This window comes from Hemiscyllium ocellatum, chromosome 9 (assembly GCF_020745735.1).
Source record: "Hemiscyllium ocellatum isolate sHemOce1 chromosome 9, sHemOce1.pat.X.cur, whole genome shotgun sequence".
NCBI classification, from domain to species: Eukaryota; Metazoa; Chordata; class Chondrichthyes; order Orectolobiformes; family Hemiscylliidae; genus Hemiscyllium; species Hemiscyllium ocellatum.
In genome coordinates this window covers 105651838-105672015 of record NC_083409.1, presented here as the reverse complement: position 1 = coordinate 105672015, position 20178 = coordinate 105651838, and positions in this window count along the sequence as shown.

The following is a 20178-nucleotide window of genomic DNA, read 5'->3' as shown; positions in this document are numbered from 1 at the left end:
AACTGACTCAGAGTCAATCCCTGAACTGAGGAGATTCTCAGTCCACTATTTATACATCTTATTGCATCCAGCCAATTCAAACTCAGTCCCTGAATTTAGGAGTCATAGAGTCATAAAAATGTCCAGCATGGAAACACACCCTTTGGTCCAACTAGTCCATGTCGACCAGATATCCTAATCTAATCTAGTCCCACCTGCCAGCTCTTGGCCCACATCCCTCTAACCCTTCCTATATACATACCTATCCAGATGCCTTTTAAATATTGTAATTGTACCAGCCTCCACCACTTCCTCTGGCAGCTCATTCCATACAGGCATAACCCTCTGTGTGAAAAAGTTGCCCCTTAGGTCCCTTTAATGTCTTTCCCCTCTCACCCTAAACCTATGCCCTCTAGTTCTGGACTCCCCCACACCAGGAAAAAGACTTTGTCTATTTATCCTATCTATGCCCCTCATAATTCTATAAGGTCACCCCTCAGCCTCCGACGCTCCAGGGAAAACAGCCCCAGCCTGTTCAGCCTCTCCCTGTAGCTCAAATCCTCCAACCCTGGCAATGCCCTTGTAAATCTTTTCTGAATCCTTTCAAGTTTCACAACATCTTTCCGACAGGAAGTAGGCCAGAATTGCACACAGTATTTCAAAAGACTCTCTGAATCCTCTGTTGATATATTTTTTATTCAACATCATACAAATTGACAATACACATGGCACACTGACAGTTAACAGTCAAAAGAAAGATATTGGGTCTCCAAAACAAATGCCCCAAGATCCCCAGTAACCAACAGAAAAAGCAGCAGACAGAATCAACAAAACAAACCAAATAAAAACACAGTGAACAGCTGAAGAACACTGCATGAGGACAAACCCAAACCCCAGCTCCCCCAGTGAAATGAACGCTCCCCAGATACATACAAAACGCAATGCACATGTGGAAACTCGATTCAATCATGACCTACATGATAAGGTACGGTGCAAACATGATACACACATAAGAGTACAGTGCATGCTGTGAGGGGTAAAAAATGAGGTCTGCAGATGCTGGAGATCACAGTTGAAAATGTGTTGCTGGTTAAAGCACAGCAGGTCAGGCAGCATCCAAGGAATAGGAAATTCGACGTTTCGGGCATAAGCCCTTCATCAGGAATGAGGAGAGAGTGCCAGGCAGGCTAAGATAAAAGGTAGGGAGGAGTCTGTTTGAGAACGTGGCTGAAGAGTTTCTGTGCAGAGGAGATGACCTGGGGGGGTGCAGTGAGAGAGAGACTCACTGAAATCCTTGTAGAGGGAGGAAGAGAGCTTCTTCAAGGAAGGTATCCTTGCAAGAGGATTCGCAGTAGGTTAAAATCTTCGGGTAAAAAATGAGGTCTGCAGATGCTGGAGATCACAGTTGAAAATGTGTTGCTGGTGAGGGGACAGAGTCCACTCACAAGGCAGAGTCCACTTACAAAGTAGGGGCCACCCCTTGACACAGGGGCCATTCCCAGAGTTCTCCATCCGACCCAGAATCCACTTTCCAAACCAGAACCTGCCTCCGACAGCAGGGTTCTCTCCCGATGGCAGGTCCTCCTCCCCTTGCCAGGGTGCACTGTCACAAAGCTGGACCTTCTGCACAAAATTACCGACCCCTTGATTTTTTTTCAGAGGGGTTGTAAAACAGCCCAGGCTCCAAATCGGCTGAAGTGGTACAGAGATAGAAGGGTTTACTGAGAGGTTTTTTGTTTAAACATGAACAAATGAGTCTTCAGGCCAAAGCTTTTATGTTTTAGAAGTAACTTGGATAGTCAAGGGAGCGTAGGCAGCTCTCTAGCTGTGCAGTTCAATTCAGAACTTTTCTCAGTTCAGGTCAGCAGTGGTGTGTGTGAAGAGAAGCTGCTGAATTCAGTCTGTTGAGACTGGAACTTCTCTGTCCTTCTGTCCTTCTAACTTCGACCTGTAAGTCTCTGCTTCATTTTTATTCTGTGTTCAAGGGGTTTGTTTATTGGGACTGTTATGTATTTTCAGAACAGCATAACTAAGTCTAGTTTGGACAGCATAAGTTAGACAGTATTCTGTGTTCTGTTTTTTGTGTTTCATCCTGTAATTTTGTGAATAAATTTCTGTCTGTTTTAAAACCTGGTAGTCAACCTCGCTAACTGACTGTGGGTAATTTTCACTGTACCCGTACTGAAACAAATAGCAAAGTTACCATCTGGGCTGCCTGCTTATGAATGTTTTGAGTGGTCTGGCCTAGTCCATAGCAGCACACATTGCACCCCAAAGTTCAGCTCCCCCGATGAGGTCCAGCCCACTCACACTGCCACAATCCACTCCCGGGAGCCTAGCCCCCATACAACAAACTGGCCTACTCAGTAAGGTGGGGCCCACCACGGAGAGTCACTCCATGCACAGGAATTGAGGCAAAAGGTTCAGTCCGAACAGCTGACCGTGGAACAAAGAACAAGTCCCACCGCCAAATTGCAGCTTCCACGCCCACACCTTCTCCAAGGTAGCAATACCCGATAGTAGCAACCGGCCAGCTGCAAAGCCAGTTCCCCAAGGAAAAGGAATAAACCCAGCTGTGCCAGCTTAACCTCAATTCCTAAAGAAGGATAAAAAACAGCTCCGTTAAAAGAAAGAAGGCCCCACCATACCATTGGTGGTGCCCAGCCAGCTCAGGAGACCATTCCCCACAAACAAATCAAACTAAAAACAAAACCCAACAGTAACACTGGCTACGACCAGCCAGCTCAAAGTCAGTGCCTGAACTGAGGAGATTTTGAGTCCTCTAATTTTTTTTTTGCATCCAGCCAACTCAGAATCAGTCGCTGAAGTCAGGAGTCTCTCCAAATCCTCAGTTTATATTTCTCGGCCTAGTGAACAAGCCCAGTCAAGGATCTCACAGTCATGATTCCAATCACTACAGTACAAACATAGGGAAGGAGAAGAAAATAAAAAAAAGTAGTGAGGTGTTGCTAAAACTATGCAAGACACAAGTCATAAGTCAGCTGGAACATTATTTGGCTCCTTATCTGAAGAAAGTGATACTGATATTGAAAGCAAAACAGAGAGAGGGTTCCCTGTGAATGGAGGGATTTTATTATGATGAGAGAATGGATATGTTGGGCCTGCACTCATTGGAATTTAAGAAAATGAGAGGTGACTTTATCAAAATGTGTAAGATACTTAGCAGCCTTGACAGCAAAGATGTGGAGAACTGGTTTCCCCTTCTTAAAGGGTCTCAAGACCAGAGGGCATAATCTCTGACGAAGGGGTTGACAGAGGTAAGGAATCTCTTCTCTCAGAGCAAAGTGTGTATGTGGAATTCTTAACAAGAGACGCATGTAGAGGTTGGGCATTAAGTATATTCAAAGTTGAGATAAACAAATTTTTAATCAAAGCTGTAAATCAGAAACAAAACCAGAAATTGTTGGCAAAGCTCTGCAGGTCTGGAAGCATCTGTAGAGAGAAATCGGAGTTAACGTTTCGGGTCCGATGACCATTCCTCAGAAACCTTCTGAGTTCTGGTTCTAAGGATGGGTCACCACACTAGAAACACTAACTGATTTCTCTCCACTGATGCTGCCAGACCTGGTGTGTTTTTCAAGCCATTTCGTTTTTTTTTAATCAATAAAGAGAAACAAAGGTTTGGGGAAAAGGCAGGAAAGTGGAGTTGAGGATTTTCGGTTCAACCATGATCTTGTTGAATGGTAAGAATGGACCTGATGGGTGGAATGGCCTCTGTTCTGTGGTTTTATGGTCCCAACCAAGAGTCAAAAGTCTATAACTAGCATATTTAGAGCGAGGAATCACAAAACATGACAACTCACAATGATTGATGAAAGCACAAAGAGCAGTCTGTGCCTATATGATTCTTGCCCAACATCGAGGCTGCGTTGGTCATGAATCATGGAGCTGATTAATGTCAATCTATCGGCTATGTTTCTTACTGTGAGGGTGACGGTAGTGCATCAAAAATGAATCAGCATTGATATCCCAAAAGACACAATTTTTGACTTGGTCTCAATTTATTGCTGAGTTCTCCCATCCAAAGCAGGCAGGAGCTTTGTTAAAACATTTACACCATGGCCCTCAAATGGGATTAGAGTCCAGGAGATAATATTAAACTTTCCCCGTTCTCCCCATATGCTCATTTAAGCCATCCCACCGCGATATTAAAATGAAGCCCAATTAATGGCTTAAGCACCCCACTCAGCTCATCGATAGATGGTGATATTTGAAACTCATCTCACCACTCCCACCCCACCTCACTCCCCACACCCAAATGGTATCCCTTTCTTACTGTACAGACTGTTCTGATATAACATGATCATTCTGTTCCCGTGCAATCCCATGTTATAAGAAAATCACGTAATGGCAGCGTAATTTAAAATCAATGGGAATGGAATCACAATATAACCAATACAGGTAAGGAAAGTTCACGTTCTACAAATAAGTTCTTCAATTGCATTTTAGCCAATTTGCATTGTAGAAACACGCGAGAGAGCAGAACCGACTGTACTGGTGACCTACCTCGGCTCCTGATCTAGCAGTACAACAGATGTCCTATTTCTGACCTTGAGCTCAAATCCTACACTCTTCCCAATCTCTGTACTCTCCTCTGGTTGCATAGCCCCCTCAGAACATTCTTCCTTTTTCACATGCCCAGTTTTCTTTAACCTCACCCCTGATGGCCAGGCATGTTCCCCACTCTACCATTACCATCAAACCACAGATTCGACCTGACACAAAGAGCAAATGAAGGCATTGCCAGGAGCAGCATTTGGCCCAGCTAAAATGGAGTGGCTAAGAAATTCTGGTGAAGCTACAGCTCAAGCCAACTTGCGGGCTAAACACCAGCAGGGGCAAGCAATAGATAGGGCTAAATGATCCCACAACCAGCAGATCAGATCTGAGCTCTGTTGCCTTGCCACATCCAGTCGTGAATGGTGGTGGACAATTAACAGCTCACTGGGACGGCATGGTGGCTCAGCGGTTAGCACTGCTGCCTCAGAGCACCAGGGTCCCAGGTTCAATTCCAGCCTCGAGCGACTGTCTGTGTGGAGTTTGCACATTCTCCCCGTGTCTGCGTGGGTTTCCTCTGGGTGCTCCAGTTTCCTCCCATAGTCCAAAAGATGTGCAGAGCAGGTAAATTGGCCCTGCTAAATTGCCCATAGTGTTAGGTGGATTAGTCAGAAGGAAATAGGTCTGGGTAGGTTACGCTTTGGAGGGTCGGTGTGGACTTGTTGGGCCGAAGGGCCTGTTTCCACACTGTAGGGAATCTAATCTAATTTCCATCTTCTGTGCTGGAAGAGCCCAGCACATCAGTGCAAAGGATAAAGCTGAAGGACAATCAGAAATGCTGATCCATCTCGGTTTCTTCCCGAGATCCCCACCATCACAGATGACAGTTTTCAGCCAAGTCGATTCATTCGACATGACACCAAGAAAGCGTCGGAGGCACGAGATACTGCAAAGGCTGTGGGTCCTGACAATATTCTAGCAATTGGACTGAACACCTGTGCTCCAAAACATGCCCCTCCCCTTGCCAAGCTAGGCTGAATGTTTGCCTGGCAATGTGGAAAATTACCCAGGTATAGGAGAATAAAATCCCTACTGTGTGGAAACAGGCCCTTCGGCCCAACAAGTCCACACTGACCCTCCAAAGGGTGAGCCACCCAGAGTCATTCCTCTACCCAATTATCCTACATTTACCCCTGACTAAAGCCCTAGCCTATCTACCCCTGAACTCTACAGGCCATGTAGCTTGACCAATCCACCCTGACCTGATGCTCTTACCATCTTTCCTATTGGACCCTAGGATATTTAGTCGTCTTTAACTCACTTTGATTCCTGAGGATTTTTTTCCCCTTGTGATAGTTGCTGTATTTATTTCATCTCCATCTCTTCTCCCTTGATTATTTAGTATTTTTGGAATGTGATTTATATCCTCCACTGTGAAGACTGAAGCAAAGTATTTCTTCAATTTATCTGCAATTCCTGATTCCTCAATATGATTTTATTAACCTCATTCTGTAAGGGGCCTATGCTTACTGTCTCTTCTTTTTAAAGGAGCACTCACTGTCTGTTTTTATACAGTTTAGACCTGAAGCATATTTTCTTCTTATAGAAAAAATACAGCATGGAAACAGCCCATTCGACCCATCGAGTCCAGACTGACTGTTTGAAGAGCATCCCACCCATTCTCACTCCTCTGCCTTATCCCTGTAACACATGCATTTCCCCTGGCTAACCCACCCAGCTTGCATATGCCTGCACACGATGAGGAATTTCCCATGGCCAATCCACCTAACCTGCATATCTTTAGACTGTGGGAGGAAACCCATGCAGACACAGGGCGAATGTGCAAACTCCACACAGACAGTTGTCCGAGGTTGGAACTGAACCTGAGTACCTGGCGATGTGAGGCAGCAGTGCTAATCACTGAGACACCATGCCACCCCCAGTCCTCTTTAGGTATTTTTCAGCAAGCGTTTGTTGTTTTTTGAAACTTTCCCACTCTTCTGATTTACAAATGGTCTTTGCCACATGTTTTTTTTTGCTCAATTGGCTACGACTTCTTTGGTTTACCATGATTGGTTTCTCCCCCTCCTGAGAATCCCTCACCTTGTATATTTATTATGACTTGTAAACTATTTTCTCTGTTCCTCAACTGTCTTTCCTTCTAAACCCTTTTCCCAGGCCGCTCCAGTTAACCCAGCCCTTGTCCCTCAGTAATTGCCTTTATTTACGTTACAAACAGTTGTTTCCAACCCAAGTATCTCACTCTCAAACTGAATGTTAAATTCACCACGGTGTAGGATCATTGATTCATAGAGCTCAAAGTTTATGAGAAGATTTGTAGCTCGGGTGCTCGTTGTTGTGGTTCTGTTCGCCGAGCTGGGAGTTTTTGTTGCAAACGTTTTGTCCCCTTTCTAGGTGACATCTTCAGTGCTTGGGAGCCTCCTGTGAAGCGCTTCTGTGCTGATTCCTCCGGCATTTATAGTGGTTTGAATCTGCCGCTTCCTGTTGTCAGTTGCTGTCCACTGCAGTGGCCGGTATATAGGGTCTAGATCGATGTGTCTGTTGATAGAATTTGTGGATGAATGCCATGCCTCTAGGAATTCCCCGACTGTTCTCTGTTTCGCTTGCCCTATAATAGTGGTGTTGTCCCAATCGAATTCATGTTGTTTGTCATCTGAGTGTATGGCTACTAAGGATAGCTGTTCGTGTCGTTTCGTGGCTAGTTGGTGTTCATGGATGCGGGTTGTTAGGCTAAGGGAAAGACAACGAAATGAGGATATGCCACAACCCAAAGGACTGGCCACACTACCATACATCAGGAGCGTTTCTGAACTGACAGCCAGACTGCTGCGACCACTAGGACTCATAACAGCACACAAACCAACAGCCACTCTCAGACAACAACTCACCAGGACAAAGGACCCGATACCCAGCATGAGCCAAACCAACGTAGTGTACAAAATCCCATGCAAGGACTGCACAAAACACTACATAGGACAAACAGGAAGACAGCTAACAACCCGCATCCATGAACACCAACTAGCCACGAAACGACACGACCAGCTATCCCTAGTAGCCATACACTCAGATGACAAACAACATGAATTCGATTGGGACAACACCACTATTATAGGGCAAGCCAAACAGAGAACAGCCAGGGAATTCCTAGAGGCATGGCACTCATCCACAAATTCTATCAACAGACTCATCAACCTAGACCCTATATACCGACCACTGCAGCGGACAGCAACTGACAACTGGAAGCGGCAGATTCAAACCACTATAAATGCCGGAGGAGACAGCACAGAAGCGCTTCACAGGAGGCTCCCAAGCACTGAGGATGTCACCTAGAAAGGGGATGAAACATTTGCAACAAAAACTCCCAGCTCGGCGAACAGAAACACAACATTCATAGAGTTCTATAACACAGTGTAAAGACCCTCCGCCCACCAGTAAAAAATTAATTCCAAACTCATGTTATAGTCACTGTTTTCTAGGGGAGATTTTACTCTGGGACCATTGATTAAATGTGTCTCATGACGCATGACAAGATCCAAAGTAGCCTGAGGTCTGGGTGGATCCATAATGCGTTGCTATAGAATACTGTCCTGAACTCATCCAATCTGGTTTTGCCAATCTAAGTGAAGATTGAGGTCAGCCATGCTTAGTGCCCTGCCTTTGCTTGTGGGGTCAGTTTGCTGAGTTGGCTGGATGGCTGGTGGGGGAGCGAAAGGTCACTATGAAGGAAATGTTTCCTCCCTCCCCACTGCTGGTGCCAGTGCCTGAAGGGGAAACCATTCCTGCTGTGCTGCTTTCTAACCCAAATGTTCAGCTGCTTATCCAGGGCAATTAGGAACGGGCAATAATTTTTGGCCCAGACTGAATAGAAAAGTGATTTGATGATCACATTAAAGGCTGTCAAATTACCCCTTTTCTGTGTAACTGGCTGTGTTTACAATTGCCATGGTTTGTGCTTTGTTTGATAAATTATTTCACACCTAATTTTTTTATTAACTGTGAACATTTCAAATACAACAGTTTTGAGGTATAATTCACGATTTTTAAAAAAATGGATAAAGAAAATGATGGTAACCATACATTTCACATCTTCAGACATCACCATTTCACTGGCATGGTAGCTCCCCTTCAGTACTGTTGCCTCATAGTGTCAAGGACACTGTGGCAAGGACTCGGGTTCGATCCCACCCTTGGGTGACTGTCTCTGTGGAGTCTACACATTCTTCCAGTGTCTGTGCAAGTTTCCTCTGGGTGCTCCAGTTTCCTCCCACTGCTCAAAGATGTGCAGGGTAGGTGAATTGACCATGGAAAATTGCCCTGTAGTGTTCAAGGATGTACAGGTTAGGTGGATTAGCCATGAGACATGCAGAGTTACAGGGATTGAGTGTGGGGGTTGGGTTTGGATGGGATGCTCTTCCGAGGGTTGTTAGGGACTAGGCCAGACCACTCAAAACATTCTTAAGCAGGCAGCCCAGATTGTAACTTGGCAATTTGTTTTGGTAAGTTTACAGTGAAAACTCCCGGAGTAAGTTAACGAGGGTGATTACCAGGTTTTAAAACAGACAAAAAGTTATTCACAAAATTACATCATGAAACATATAGAACAGAATAAAGAAACCCTACAGAACTCAGTCTATCTAAACTCGACTTAATTACGCTGTATTGATTATACACAACAGTCCCAATAACCAAACCCCTTAAACACAGTAAGGCTTCCAGGTCAAAGTTAGAAGGGCAGAAGGAGAGAGAGTCAAGTAGCCTGTTTTCACACAGCCCCACAGCTGAACTCCCTAACTAGTTCTGGACTGATCTGCTCAGCTAGAGAGCTCGCCCTGACCCCTTGACTTGTACAGTTTACTTTGAAAAACATAAAAGCTTTGGCCTAACAACTCACTGTGACTCTACTTTCAAGGAGCTATGAACCTGCACTCCAAGCTCTCTTTGTTCAGCAACACTCCCGAGGACTTTACCATTAAGTATATCAGTCCAGACCTGATTTGCCTTTCCAAAATACTGCACCTCACATTTATCTAAATTAAACTCCATCTGCCACTCTTCAGCCCATTGACTCATCTGATCAAGATCTCATTGTAATCTAAGGTAACCTCCTTCGCTGTCCACTACACCTCCAATTTTGGTGTCATCCTCAAACCTACTAACTATACCTCCTATGTTCACACCCAAATCATTTATACAAATGATGAAAAGCAGTGGATAAAGCACCAATCTTTGTGGCACACAGGCCTCCAGTCTGGAAAGCAACCCTCTACTACTGCCCTTTATCTTCAACCTTGAACCCAGTTCTGTATCCAAGTAACTAGTTCTCCCTGTATTCCATGTGATCTAACCTTGCTAACCAGTATACTATGAGGAATCTTGTCAAATACCTTACTAAAGTCCATATAGATCAGGTCCACATCAATCCTCTTCATTACTTCTTCAAAAGCCTCGATCAAGCGAAGATTTACTTCTGAGGCCATGTAAGGCTCTGGACAGGCCACATTTGGAAAATTGTGAGCAGGTTTGGTCCCCGTATCTAAGAAAGGATGTGCTGGCATCAGATGGGATCCAGAGGTTGAAGAGCTTGTCATATGAAAAGCGAGTCAGGGCTCTGGATCTGTGCTCAATGGACACAGTTACTGAGAGGACCAGATAGAATGGATGTGATGAAAATGTTTGCACTCGTGGGAGAGACCAAGATCCAACAGCACAGCCTCAGAGTAAAGGTTGCTCCTTTAGAACTGAGATGAGGAGGAATTTCTCCCAACAGAGGGCAGTATATCTGTGGAACTCAGTGCTGCAGAAGGCTACGGAGGCCAAGTTATTGAGTGCATTTGAGACACAGATAGGTACAACAAAGAACAAAGAACATTACAGCACAGGAACAGGCCCTTCCGCCCTCCAAGCCTGCACTGATCCAGATCCTTTATCTAAATCTATCGCTTATTTTCTAAGGATCTGTATCCCTCTGCTCCCTGCCCTTTAATGTACCTGTCTAGAGACATCTTAAATGATGCTACCGTGCCTGCCCCCACCACCTCCACCAGCAACGCATTCCAGGGACCCACCACTTTCTGCGTAAAATCTTCCCAAGCATACTTCCCTTAAACTTTTCATCTCCCACCTTGAATTTGTGACCTCCTAGTAACTGAGTCCCCCAGGTTCTTACCTAACAATGGATCAAGGGATAGGGCAGAAGGCAGGAGAATCGGGTTGAGAAACATATCAGCCATGGTGGAATGGTGGAGCAGAATCGATGGGCTGAATGGTCTAATGCTGTTACTGTAACTTTTGCTCTTATGATCTTTTGGAAGTGGAGTACTGGTCTCTTTTGCTTTTAGGAGAGAAATGGAGAAACATGGTCAGAGGGAAAGGAAGGTTTCAAAATTCATTGAAGGAAACCAAGAAACACCAACTGAAGCAGAGCTGCTGAACAGCTTATCCTGTTGCTTTGGCTATGCTTGGCTGGGGCGTTCTTGTTGCTGAGTGAGCAGGTTGTGAGTTCAAGGCCCACTCCAAGGTTTAAATTCAAAATCAATGATAATCCTTTAGTATTGCGCTGAAGGGCTTTTGATTGTGATGCCTTTGAGGTAAGAAATTATAATGAGACCGTCCTGACTCAGGATGTAAAAGATCCTGCTGCATTATTGAAAGTGGAAGAGTTCTCCAAGGCAACCTAACCAACACCATGACCTTAGCCAGCAGCAGAAAATCTGTTAAACTGGTCACGGATCTGACTGTTGTGTGTGAGTATCACTGCGTGCACGGAGTTTGGTGTGATATCCTGCGCTTTTGAAATGATTTATAAAGCTCTATATCTGGATGCAAAAGACACCAAATCAATGCAAACATGGCATTCCTTAACAACAGGAAAAGGTGCTTAGGACAGAAATTTAAATATGATCAATAACAGAGAGATTTAGACAAATGATCGATTTTCTGAGCTGCCCACTGCCTTTGAAACCCTCCCAATTTCCTATTTCTTCAGTCCCATTGCAACCAACACACCACTTGGACAAGATGGAGAGGAAACAACTTCAGTCAGTCAACAGGTTAAACCTATAGGGCTAGATCTTAACTTTACATCACACTTCCTAATTTTATTTAAATAAAATATTTTGCAATGAAGCCAACCCTATCCCAATACGTTTGAAGGAAAACACATTTATATTTAACTGGTATAAAGACCTCCAGCTGTAGCTGGTTAGCTGGTTTAAATTATGTTTCATTAAAACAAAGCACCCATCAATAGTGTGCCAAATAAAATACATCATCTGCTCGACATTATATAATCAACAGACAGTTCACATGAAGAACTTTGCTTTGGGCAAAAAGGGGTTAATTAACTTATTAAACTGTAGAAAGTATGGAGGCAATTCAAACTACATTACCCAGGTACATTGTCCACCTTCGTGAGTGACTGTTCATGTAAAAATAAATAAAATTACACTTAGTCCCATCTCCATCTTGTTTTAAGTTGGGTCACTTCAAAGTTTTCGAAAGAGTGACACAAAAGGCTGAATCTTACCAGAAACCAGTAAAGTGTTATTTTCGGCTGAAGATTATTAGTGAGTTTACTTTGCTAAACCTGGCTATATGCACCACGCTTCTATAATGTCCCACTCATCACATTCGTTCTCTCACCAAAGGCACAAGTATTAGCCACTGCCAGCACTTCCCAGGATTCCTGTTGCGGGTGCCATTTTTAAAACCTAACCTTGCACGTGTTCAAACATCTTTCCTTCACGGTTCCCATCGATTGTCTCAGAGATAGGGAAATTGGAACCCCACTTTAAATTGGCTCCTGCTAGGGTAAAGGTGTGTATGGTCACTGTCTTGAAATATTGGTGACTGGTGTCCAAGATGGAGGCCGGAAGGAGCAAGCTGCAAGGTGGGGTTGCTCGATAACTTTCATGTCGGGAAATGTACCTGTTCATGGTGAATGGGAGAATGGGAAACTGCTTATCAATGTGGCAAAATGATAGAATAATGAGGGTGTGAATGCATACTAATGAATGGAAATAGGCCTTTCACGGCTGTCTGGTGAGAATTTCACTTCTCCTTCCAATATTGGACACAAAAATGGGACTTCTTGTTCCTGACAGCAGGTACCTCCTGACTGCCAATCTCATGCAATTCTTCCACTTCCTCACTATTGCCCACCCCGGTCATTGGCTGTTTCCCTTCCCACAGATGCCACTGAATATTTTTCAGCACTTTGCACTTTAATATCATTTACATCTGGGCTTTACTGGGTTAGCTCTTCTGTATTGTTACTGTGCACAAGTTGCCTGCTACTTTTCCCATATCCCAACAGTAATTCACAACTGAAAATACCACACAAGCTGTAAATCACAAGTGGGTGTCCTTCGAACATTTTGAGGTGGGGGGGGGTGGGTTTAGAAAGGCAAATCAAATGAAAATTTGTGATTTTTAATTCACCACAAAGTGATTAATTCAGCCCATCATACCGATGTTGCGGGGTGAGAAGCGAATACAGTTTCCATAGCCACACACAAACAGAAATAGTTACTGTTATCTAAATTTCATTTGCTGACCAATTACTTGGCAGAAAACATTGAGGCAGTGAATCCACCCATCTACTGTTCCCACATGGAGAACAGGCCAGATTTTGTGCTTTGGAACCCACAGGCAGTCAAACCTAATGTAATTACAAAAGGTAGAGTTATTTCATGGCTTATCTTGAAAAGCACATGTTTTGAGAATGTTTTCAAAGCTGTTATCACAGAACACAAACTTGGAAAAACACCGAAACACATTTCCAACCACCCTATAGAAATACTGCTGAATGTTGATGATGATATCAAAGTATTTCCAGCTGCAGATTATAGTCTGGGTTGCTCTCCTGTGCAGCATGGGGTTAATAAGTACGGTTTTCTCCTCTTTGTGATAATACGTAATATATTCAAAGCACAGTGAGCTGCCATTTCCAACAAAGCATTCAAATGTTACTGAATAGGAAACTTTCTGAACTAAAATATATTCTTTCCCCTGTATTTAAAAAAAGACCTTTCAGAATGCAAATACTGTTTGATATACAGTGCTGTTTACATACATGATATGGAATCATCCCAGTTTGTTAATCACAGCACATTTTGCTTGGATACCCATATACCACCTGAGGCAATTTCTAAATGTTTCTAAACTTCTCCTGCCTAACTTGCACTGAGTCCCATTGCTCTGTCACCCCTGTGATTGCTGACTGATACTGGTTCCTGGTCCACCAACATCTCCAGCCTAAAAAATGTCATCCTTAGCTTCAAAGTTCTCTATGACCACACTCTCCCCTATCTCTGTGATTTCTTCCAGTCATTCAACTCTTAGGTATCTCTACACTCCTCCCAATCTGGCAGTTCAGGTTTTAATGCCTCCATTCTACCTTCAGTTGTTGGGTGGCATAATGGCTCAGTGATTAGCACTGATGCCTCACATAGCTAGGGACTCTGGTTCGATTCCACCCTTAGGTGACTGTCTGGGTGGAATTTGCATATCCTCCCTGTGTCTGTGTGTGGGTTTTCTCCAGTTTCCTCCGTAAGCCAAGGGTGTATAGCTTAGGTGGATTGATCGTGCTAAATTGCCCCATACTGCCCAGGGGTAGTTGAGGTGGATTAGCCTTGGGAAATACAGGGCTAGATTGGCGGATCTGGGTTTGGTGCTCTTCGGAGGGTCAGTGTGAGGTTGATGGGCCAAATGGCCTTCTTGCACAATGTAGGGATTCTATGAAATCGTGGGTTCCCAAGTTGCAGTTTTCGGTATGTCCTTGTACAGAGTTGGAGGAGCAGAGAGGTAATGGTGAAGGGAATGTGAGGCACTTCCAAGCAAGAACATACAAGCAACCAATAGTGTAACCTCTCGCACTGGTTTATTTTCTTCTATTTCTCTGTAACTGCTCTTTTTTTTATTCTACTTAACTATGACTTCAAATATAAGTCTATCCTCAAATGCACAATCTCACCAAGGGTGATGGTGACATGGTGGTAATGTCACTGGATCAGCAATTTGTGAGTTCAACTGCTACCAAAGCAGCTTGTGAAAGTTGAGGTTTTCTTGTTGTACCACGGTAATATCTCTATTGAGCACCTACTAGTTCCATAGATCAATGTCATTTCACTGGAGGGAGTGCAGAGGGAATTCACCAGGATGTTGCCTGGGATGGAGAACTTCAGCAATGAAGAGCATCATAATCTGTCTGGTCAGGTTGAGGAGAAACGTCTACAGTCAAGAGTGTGCTGCTGGAAAGCACAGCTGGTCAGACAGCATCCGAGGAGCAGGAGAATCAGCGTTTTGGGCCAAAACCCTTCATCAGGAATGAGGCTGATGAAGGACTCCGGCCTGAAACGTCGATTCTCCTGCTCCTCGGATGCTGTCTGACCTGCTGTCCTTTTCCAGCACCACATTCTTGACTCTAATCTCCAGCATCTTCAGTATTCACTTTCACCTAGAAATGTCTACACCCTTACCCATTGCAATTCATGGTCAATGCTCAATAAGTTAATTTAATATGTGGGTCTTCCCCAGACAGGAGTGGATGTTGAATCATTGAATTCATCCAAAGCTGAGTTGGAGAGATTTCTCATAGACAAGGGAGTGGACAGTCAAGGGGAACAGAGGTAGGAAAGTGGATTTGATGGAGCAGGCTTAAACAGATAAATGATCCACCTCTGATCCTAAGATGCTAGATTGGTGTTTTTCTGTAATTTGTATATTTTGTACAGTGCTTGAGTGTGAAGTGGATTGAAGTAGAAATCTGTACGCTGCTACAGGGCTGTCCACTGGTAGATCTGTTTGGGAGATGCCGTATGTCATGTCGTGTGTATCTCTCGTCTTGACCTTATGCTCTGAAATTCCCTTCCAAAACTTCTCTCCCTCTTATCCTTCTTTAAGATACTCAAGAGCACACCTCTCTGAGCAAGAATTTGATTACCTGGCATGAATCTCCTCAGATAAAAACAGGAAATTTATCTCTCCACTCTGCAGGCACCCTGCCTCATTCCTGAAGATGGACTCTTGCCTGAAATGTCGATTGTACTGCTTCTCGGATGCTGCCTGACTTGCTGTGCTTTTCCAGCACCACTCTAATCTAGACTGTGATATCTCCTTACATGCCTGAGCATTAAATTTCCTCTAATAACGCAGATTTGAAATGCTCGACGATGTGTCTTTGTAGAGAGATATCAGTATAGTTGCAATGGTACCATAGATCAATGTCATTTCACTGGAGGGAGTGCAGAGGGAATTCACCAGGATGTTGCCTGGGATGGAGAACTTCAGCAATGAAGAGAGGCTGGATGGCTTGGGTTGTTTTATTTGGAACAGAAAATGTTGAGGGGGGACTAGATAGAGGTATGTAAGATTATGAGGGATATGGGCAGGGTAGATAGAAAACAGTTATTCCCTTTGATGAAATGTCAATAATAAAGGGACATAATTTTGAGGTGAAAGGCAGGGATTTGAGGAAACATTTATTCTCCCAGAAATCTGGAATACACTGGCTGGGAGGGTAGTTGAGGCCGGAAATCTTTAAAAGGTACTTAAATGAGCACGTGAAATGCCACAACCTTCAAGGCTATAAATTAAATTGCATTTATTTCAATGCAAGGGGCCTAACAGGGAAGGCAGATGAACTCAGGGCATGTTAGGAACATGGGACTGGGATATCATAGCAATTACAGAAACATGGCTCAGGGATGGGTAGGACTGGCAGCTTAATGTTCCCGGATACAAATGCTACAGGAAGGAGAGAAAGGGAGGCAAGAGAGGAGGGGGAGTGATGTTTTTGATAAGGGATAGCATTAGAACTGTACTGAGGGAGGATATTCCAGAAATACACACAGGGAAGTTATTTGGGTAGAACTGAGAAATAAGAAAAGGATCCTCACTTTATTGGGATTGTATTATAGACCCCAAATAGTCAGAGGAAAATTGAGAATCAAATTTGTAAGGAGATCTCAGTTACCTCTAAGAATAATAGGGCGGTTATGGTAGGGGATTTTAACTTTCCAAACATAGACTGGGACTGCCATAGTGTTAAGGGTTTAGATGGAGAGGAATTTATTAAGCACATACAAGAAAAGTTTCTGATTCAGTGTATGGATGTACCTACTGGAGAAGGTGCAAAACTTGACCTACTCTTAGGAAATAAGGCAGGGCAGGTGACTGAGGTGTCAGTGGGGTAGCACTTTGGGGCCAGCGACCATAATTCTATTAGTTATAAAATAGTGATGGATAAGGATAGACCAGATCTAAAAGTTGAAGTTCTAAATTGGAAAAAGGCCAACTTTGACAGTATTAGGCAAGAACTTTCAAAAACTGACTGGGGGCAAATGTATACAGGTAAAGGGACGGCTGGAAAATAGGAAGCCTTCAGAAATTAGATAACGATTATCCAGAGAATGTATATTGCTGTTATGGTGAAAGGAAAGGCTAGTAGGTATAGGGAATGCTGGATGACTAAAGAAATTGAGGCTTTCGTTCAGAAAAAGAAGGAAGCATATGTAAGATATAGACAGGATAGATCGAGTGAATCCTTAGAAGAGTATAAAGGAAGTAGGAGTATACTTAAGAGAGAAATCAGGGCAAAAAGGGGACATGAGATGTCTTTGGCAAATAGAGTTAAGGAGAATCCAAAGGGTTTTTACCAAATATATTCAGGACAAAAGTGGAAGTAGGGAGAAAGTAGGGCTCCTCAAAAAACAGCCAGGAGGCCTTTGTGTGGAGCCGCAGGAGATGGGGGAGACACTAAAATAGTATTTTACATCAGTATTTACATGGAAGATATAGAATGCCAGGAAATAGGTGGTGACATCTTGCAAAATGTCCAGATTACAGAGGAGGAAGTGCTGGATGTCTTGAAACGCATAAAAGTGAATAAATCCCAGGACCTGATCAGGTATACCCTCAAACTCTGTGGGAAGCCAGAGAAGTGATTGCTGGGCTCTTGCAGAGATATTTGTATCATCGATAGTCACTGTTGAAGTGCCGGAAGACTGGGAGTTGGCAAATGTGGTGCCACTCTTTAAGAAGGGTGGTAAGGACAAGCCAGGGAACTATAGACCAAGTGAGCCTGACGTCGGTGGTGGGCAAGTTGTTGGAGGGAATCTTGCGGGACAGGATGTGCGTGTATTGAGGCCAGGACTAATTAGGGATAGTCAACATAGCTTTGTGCGTGGGAAATCATGTCTCATGAAATTGGTTGAGTTATGTGAAGATGTAACAAAGAGAATTGATGAGGGCAGAATGGTAGATGTGATCTGTATGGACTTCAGTAAGGTGTTCGACAAGGTCCCCCATGAAAGATTGGTTAGCAAGGTTAGATCTTACGGAATACAGGGAGGACTAGCCATTGGATACAGAACTGGTTCAAAGGTAGAAGACAGAGGATAGTGGTGGAAGTTTGTTTTTCAGACTGGAGGCCTGTGACCAGTGGAGTGCCACAGGATCAGTGCTGGGTCTACTATATTTCATTATTTATATAAATTATTTGGATGTGAGTATATGAGGTATAGTTAGTAAGTTTGCAGATGACACCAAAATTGGAGGTGTAGTGGACGGCAAAGAAGATTACCTCAGATTACAACAGGATCTGGACCAGATGGGTGATGGGCTGAGGAGTGGCAGATGGAGTTTAATTCAGACGAATGTGGGGTGCTGCATTTTGGGAAAGCAAATCTTAGCAGGACTTACACACTTAATGGTAAGGTTCTAGGAAGTGTTGCTGAACAAAGAGGACTTGGAGTGCAAGTTCATAGCTCCTTGAAAGTGGAGTCGCAGGTAGATAGGATAGTGAATGCGGCGTTTGATATGCTTTCCTTTATTGGTCAGTGCATTGAATACAGAGGTTGGGAGGTCGTGTTGCAGCTGTACCGGACATTGATTAGAAAACTTTTGGAATGCTGTGTGCAATTTTGGTCTCCTTCCTTTCGGATTCAAAAAAGATTTACAAGGATGTTGCCAGGGTTGGAGGATTTGAGCTATTGGGAGAGGTTGAATAGGCTAGGACTGTTTTCACTGGAGCATCGGAGGATGAGGGGTTACCTTATAGAGGTTTATAAAATCATGAAGGGCATGGATAGGATCAATAGACATGGTCTTTTCCCTGGGGTGGGGGAGTCCAGAACCAGAGGGCATAGGTTAAGGGTGAGAGGGGAAAGGTATAAAAGAGACCTAGGGGGCATGCAGAGGGTGGTATGTGTATGGAATGAGCTACCATAGGAAGTGGTGGAGGCTGGTACAACTGTACCATTTAAAAGGCATCTGTATGGGTATATGAATAGAGGTTTGGAGGGACATAGAGGGTTGACTTTACCGTCAGGTAAAGAGAGGCATTAGGAGTCAGATTTTCAATCTTGGTGATTACATTTCACATTGTCTATTCCTTTCTTACCTCCTGATCCCTCTATCCCAATGCTGAGCTGGTCAGTTCCCTCTTTTGTAATCACCAGCTCCTCGACAATGTGGCTGCCCATTAGTCTAAATTGCTTTTGGAGGGTGCTGGCAAGTGGGACTAGGTTGGGTTGAGTTATCTGGTCGGCATGGACAAGTTGGACTGAAGAGACTGTTTCAGTGCTGTACATATCTATGGCTCTCTGATTCTATGGGACAAGTGCTGGAAAATGGGATAAGTGGAGATTTAACATGGTTTTATCAGCGCGGACTCAATAGGCAAAGGGCTAACTCTAGGCCCAGGCTCATGAAGGAGAGGGGACAGTGGGGATTCAAATCCTGCCATGTCAGGTGAAGGAATCCAGAACAAAATCTGGTATTGAAAGTCAGTCTCAGTCATAATAAATTGATTATTTGGAGGTACTGGTGTTGGACTGGGGTTGGACAAAGTCACAAGTCACATGACATCACGTTGTAGCCTTACAGGTTCATTTGAAATCACAAGTTTTCAACGTGCTGCTCCTTTGTCAGATGGCCTGACAAAGGAGCAGCGTTGCAAAAGCTTGCGATTTCAAATAAGCCTGCTGGGCTAGGACATGGTGTCGTGTGACTTCTGACATGCAACGATTGAGAGTTTTAAAATCTAAGGAGTTGTTGGACTGGCAGTCACTACACGTCACTGAGAGCAGCGGTGAAAGGACTTGGAGCAATTTAGACTAATGGGCGGCCACATTGTTGAGGAGCTGGTGATTACAAAAGGGAGAACTGACCAGCTCAGCATTGGGATAGAGGGATCAGGAGGTAACAAAGGAATAGGCAATGTGAAATATAATCACCAAGATTGAAAATCTGATTCCCAATGCCTCGCTTTACCTGACGGCAAAGTCAACCCACTTAACTGGAAAAAAAACGCGCAGAGCTTATCTCACAATTGCATGACCAAGGAACCGGCATAACTTAACGTCAAGACTCATTTAGTGAATCATTCGTCAGCTCCCTAAATCATTTTCAGCTATTTACATAGAATTCGTTGAGATTATTCACAATAGCTTCAGCAATATTAGTTCATTCCATAAAAGGAGCCCCAAAGCGACTGGGGTAGGGGAAGAATAGAGGAGGGAGCAGCTGACAATCCTGCAGTCCCCACAGCCCTGCTTTCCAAGTGGCTGGTGAGGTTAGATATGAGACAGAGGTCAAAGAGATGGTGTTTCAATTGGAGAATAGCTGTTTGAAGCAATTTTCGCATTTGCATTCCGATAT